Source organism: Habropoda laboriosa, unplaced genomic scaffold (genome assembly GCF_001263275.1).
Source record: "Habropoda laboriosa isolate 0110345459 unplaced genomic scaffold, ASM126327v1 scaffold806, whole genome shotgun sequence".
Taxonomy (NCBI): domain Eukaryota; kingdom Metazoa; phylum Arthropoda; class Insecta; order Hymenoptera; family Apidae; genus Habropoda; species Habropoda laboriosa.
The window spans coordinates 49,410-55,397 of NW_017100897.1; positions in this window are offsets into that span (position 1 = coordinate 49,410).

Consider the following 5,988-nt stretch of genomic DNA (forward strand, 5'->3'; position numbering starts at 1 on the left):
TACAACTGTTGCTTCGCGACTTATAAAACACGCGACTTGTTTGATCCTTGGATCGGAAAGAACGGCCTGTCTAATGTACGAATGCACGAGAATGAACCTTCTTCGCAATTTCGAAGAGTCTTTTAGATTACTATCGTTTGGTGGGGAGTAATTGGGACTAATTATAGGTAACCCTAGGAATTTGAAGGACGAAAACAAGCGTGACTGATTTGGCGACTAAATAAGGTGAGTCCAATAGGTTGGTCATCCAACAGGACTACGTCGCTAAGGAACTCATTTTTCAGCCTATCGAACGCCTGCTGATAAATCCTGATCCACTCAAACTTAACGTTCTTCCGCAAAATATTGTTAATTAGCTTCACGATCTCAGAAAATCTGTCTACAAATCTCTCGTAATAATTTGCTAGACCTAAGAATTCTTTCACCTTCCTTTGTGTCGTCGGCACGGAGAAGTCTCGAGCTGATTCCAAGTTAACTGAATTTGGTTTCACTCCCTCGGGTGTGATAACATGCCCAAGATACTTCAGCTCTGTGCTCAAGAATTCACAGTTATTCAGTTAGAGTCTCGGTCTAACCTTTCCAAGTCCCTCCAGCAGAATCTTTAGCTTGTCACCATCGCTTGAAGCGGTGAAGACGATGTTATACACGCTAATTGGTGAATGAAATTGTTAACCGTTAACAAAACAGCGTTTACTAAATCCGGAGCGTCTCACGAACGTCCGAGACGTGAAATTGAACAGTCAGTCGTCAACAGACAGTTCTTAAAAAGAACTAAGGAGCAAACAGCTCATTATGCAGTCAAAATTACGCGGTCAAATTAGATTTTTACAAGTTCCAATTTAGATTGGATGGTCCTTCGAGAAACTATATCTAGACGGCATATCACGTGCAAATACAACAAAGCTCGAACGTTTATTAGAACAATCACGAGCATTAACTGTTAGGGTTTGCGGTTGATCTTTCGATCGTTCAAGCGTTGCTGGTTTTTGCACGTGTGTGCCGACTAATGGTCTAAGGCTACGAAGGACCAGTTTCTTGATTGAAACACTAAGTTTTTATTTTGAGTTCTATGTTCTACAACTAATTCGAGGTATAGAGTCTACTGCGAAGTGTGAAGTGTTTCTCTTGCGAGTTGCAAAGTGTTTCTGCTGGAGTCTCCGCGGTTTCCCTCCACGAAGACTCCCATTTTCCTAAAAACACCCTGATTGGTGATTTTCAGTTTACTCCGATGCATCGCAACCTCCCTCCATTTCGCCCTTAGCGCGTTATCTTAGGGTGGGGTGAACAACGACCGGAGAAGGTGTTCGGTGGACGGATGCGTGGGAATCCTGTGGAATCTCCGCTTTTCTAGGCTTTGTTAAAGTCAAGTGTTAAAGTCAACATTTCTATTTTTACCTTCGGAGACTCCAGGATTTATGGCAGGATCTGGTCCTAGTGTTTTGAGGAAACGATATTTGCCTGCGACGGCGACCACTTGACTCGCTGCCATAAATCCGGCTACAGCCGAACAAAACATTCAGCTGAATACAGGATATAATTTCTGTTGCCTCGCAAGAAATCGCGACGAACCCTCGGTCTGGCGGATTATCATCATCACTCAGACCGAGGTACCGGTCCTCTCGCGCGTACCATACCCCCCGTGGAGAGGTCACTTGCGCGGTGGAAAGTCACGCGGCAACCCCTGGAAAAAACCCGAAAATAGGGGTTTTCTGATGTTAAGCAACAATCCCCTTCCCTTGGAAAGAGCTGCGTCCCACCTAAACAACCTCCTCCAATGAGGAGTCAGTACCTACAACCCCCAGAAGAAATCGGCCACCAATCAGCAACTGGCCGAGTGGATAAAACTAAGGAAACGAGGCAGAAGCGCATCCTTTTTTGGAAGTCTTAGCAGTTGATCTTACGAAAATTAGTATTTTGATAGTCTCGTGGCGACATCACCTCAAGTATCACTCTGTTGCAAATAAAACTAGTTCTTAACATTTCACACTGAATAAATCAAAGTGTGATTAAACTCGCGTACCGGTTCGGCAATTAAGCATCGAACATTGCGCGACCCGAACAATTTCCAAAAGTCTGTAGCTGAGAACGGCAAGGTTCTGCCGCCAATTTTGAAATCACGTAGGACTACGTTGCCCGTATTCAGCTAAAGAATTTTAAATGACGTAGGACTACGTTTCCCGTATTCTGCTAAAAACTCTGGAATGACGTAGGACTACGTTTCCCGTCGCGAATGCGTTCACACACTTGTTTCGTAGCAAGTTCGAAGTTCGCGTCATTTAATCGTCGCGAAATACACCTGCCGACACTGTGACACGTAGCACAAGGCTTGATCCATCATCCGTTGGAACGCAATTGAAGCATTCTTCAAAGCAAACGGCATGTGTTGAAAATGCAGCCTTCCTGCGTCCCTCGGGTCTATCTTGATCTGGTTCAACTACGACGCCAAATCGAATGCAGAAAAGTATTTTGCGTTTCCTAGCTGATCTGAGACTCTGTCCAGACGAGCTGTTTGCGGCAATTTATACAGGGTGTCTGTTTTATCTCAATACAGCGAAATATCTTTTAAGGTAGTGATGTTAGGAAAAAAATGTTTTAACAAAAATTGTTTGGTACGAGGGGGGAAATTATGTGGTATAAATATTTTTTTCGTACCGGATACGGTGGGGGAAATTTCGAACTCAGTTTAATTTTTTTAAATGGAATGCTATTTTTTTTTTATACATAATATGATAGTGTATGTTAAGACGAGTCCAACGAGGTGCGAACAGTCATTTGTGAATGTCGTTGGTATCGAGTGGATCACAAATTTCGTTGCCGACAATGCGTCGCCTGGGAGAGTAAACACGTCCTAGAACTGTTTTATCACATCTCGTAACTTATGTCGGTCCTCATCGTCTCGAATGTGCGATAACCTGACGCTGTCCCTGAGCAGTACTATTCGTTTACCATTACCAGTTAGGTTGAATATTCTATGTGTCGTTTTCGTTAATTCTGCGGTTCCTTTTTGACATTAATTTCAGCTTCTCCTCTCTCTAAGTACGAGATTACAATGGAGCGTCGAGGAAGGCGCGAAGAGCTGCGAGGCTCTCCTCTTGAAATGTCGTCACAGAAGCTTCGAAAGATCATACAGGCCGAAAATATTGCAATTGAATGTAATCTGTTAGTTTTTAATTATTTAGGAAACAGGATTAGAAGATAGTCAATCCATCCTATTAATAGAGATAGGCAAGAAAGTGGAGAATTTAAACGTTTATATTTAAAACTGAGACAGTATCCTGACAAATTTAAACAGTATCTTAACTTTCAAAGAATTTTGTTTCGGTTTCCTCAATAGTCTGTACATCTGCACTATGCTTTCCTTTACAAACGTTAATCCTGTGTGCTCCACTGGCCCTGTTACAGCGACAAGCCTAACTGCCATGAAGAACTTTAAACAAGAAATTCAAATTTCCCACGAAATAAAGCAAACTAAGTAAATAAATTCATAAGTATTGAAATTTACTCTTTTCAAAACAAAACTTTGGATCTTCAAAAGTTTCACTGCAAAAGTGTGCTGGAATTTGATCAAAAAATTCTCCGAGTGTAGAAGGTTAATAGATGCGCTGATACCGATTGGAAATCTTCCAGTAACGTTTCCTCCACTGTCCTCTTTTCCCATTCTGATATCAGTTCACAGCTGTCGATATTCTTCTCGACCAAGTTGACGTATTCTATCTCTGGAGATTTTGAGTAGGAAAATTTTTGAAAATTTTCGTTACAGCTGTGAGTTAAGTGTCCTGTTTTGATGCATTTACAACGTGTAATTTGTGATGAACTAGGTCCCTATCTCTGTATGATCTTTCTGATTAAGTAAATGGTAATTTGGACATTCGCGAGTTTAGTTCTTCCTCGCGCTGTTCTTCAGACGCCATTTCTTAGGCTCCTTTTAACGTTTCCAGACGGGAATCTCCAATTAACGAACCGAATACCTATGAGAGATTTGGAATAAATGTTGCTAATTCTGAATCTTCTACTTCTGCTAGAAATTCAAGTTCTGACGAGCTTGTTAGGTTTAGTATTATTTTATTGTTATTCCAGGCACGCGCGTTTTTCTTGAAGCCGCGGCTGTACGACGCTTTCCATACACACGCTTCAGCTCGCACTCTCTTCACAGGCGTACCCACGCTGCACACGCCAGAAGACCCGCTCATCTTTTGTCCCCCGCACACGCGCTCGCCTGACCGTACGGCGTAGTGTCGATCTTGCAGTTTCCGTCTTACAGAGCTGTACGGTAAATTCTCCACAAGTGTCAGACAGTTTGGATTCTACAAGTGTCAGTATAGATGGTCCTACGCCTAGGTCTGCGTCACTGCTGCGCCTATGTTACCTCGCTCGCAGTCAGTCAAGCGTGTAACGCTACACCACTCGGTTTCTCGACAAATCATAATAGAAAAATATAATTTCTTTAATTATACTTTTTTTCATCCCGAAATTTTTTTTAACATGTTGGTGAGATTTTTCTGATGAAAATGAGATCAAACACGATATAATTTGAACAACATTTACTTATTAATACTTATTGAGTAATTAATTTCATGTCGGCTTACCTCCACGTAAAAAAAAAGGGCCGATTCTACAAGTGTCAGTCAAACGTAGGGCCGATTCTACAAGTGTCAGTCAAATGTAGGGCCGATTCTACAAGTGTCAGTCAAATGTAGGGCCGATTCTACAAGTGTCAGTCAAACGGCAGGCCAATTCTCCAACTGGAAGTCAAACGGTAGGCCGACTCAAAAGGAAAATTAAAAAAGTTGGTATTTAAATCGCTTGGTCGCCTCGACTCACGTCTCATCCTTATCTTTTATTCGCTGTCCTTGTCTACGTTCGGCAAACTACAAAGGCGGGCGCGAGGCTCGAAAACGTAGTCCCTGACTCTACAAGTGTCAGGTTTAGCTTCCTTGCGGACTGACACTTGTAGAGAATTTACTGTATTCTCCATTATTGTGAATAACACGAGCAACATCTTGCTGAATAAAATTACGCGGACGTCGTCTTTGCTCTGTTTCAGATCACACTAAAATCGACACAATAGTTACAATTCCGTTGTCGAATAAAAAATGAATTCGACACTGGAGAACTTAAGGTAGCGGATGTTTAATACTCTAACTTGAATCGAGTAATACGAGTTCCACGAAAATCAGAATTCGTTTTACGAGGAACAATAACGTAGAAGGGAATTGAATTTAAATTACTTGAGACCAAAGTTGAACTTCTACCGTGTCCCAGCCATCGTGTGTATTATTTGCGCCCGATGGCATTCCAATTAGTTTTAATTTGATGAAATGGCGGGATCGAATCGAAATGGAAATGGCCGCCGCGCGGCGTGTTTCGGTATGAAATACTTCGAATAAGTTGACGCATCGAATCGGTTCGTTTTATCGGGAATCGAATTAAGGGAGAGATCGAAAGTGAAGGAAAGTAGAAAAGTCGAGAACGAAGGGAGAAATAAAGGCAAATTAATCGGGTAAATTGGAGTTACCGTTTGATTTTCAATATTTGTGCTTTAGGAAGTAGTGAATCGCTTGAGGTTGGAAGCGAGTAAAGAAAAAAAAAAGTTTCGGAATTGTTTTCGTAGCTAACTACTAAATGAAAAGTTTCAGTTTTTTCTGAGGATATAAGTGTAACTTCCAGCTTTATCTCCGATTTTTAAAAAGTAAACATGTTACAAAATGGAGGAGTTATTGCAAGTCCTCTTCTGCTAGAACATCTGAAATAAAAGATTCTTTTTCATTTACAAATAAGAATGTATTATCCACAATTTAGCTTACGATTTTCTCTAAATGTCGTTTATTTAATTTTTGAGAAACGTTTAAAGTTGATTTTTTTTTTTTTTGGTAAATTTTAGAAACACAAAAGTTCCTTTTTCCAGATACTTATTGAGACTTAAAGATACTGAAGTAACGAATGAATTTTAAACTGGATTTTATGCACTGAAATTGTCAACGTTTATAA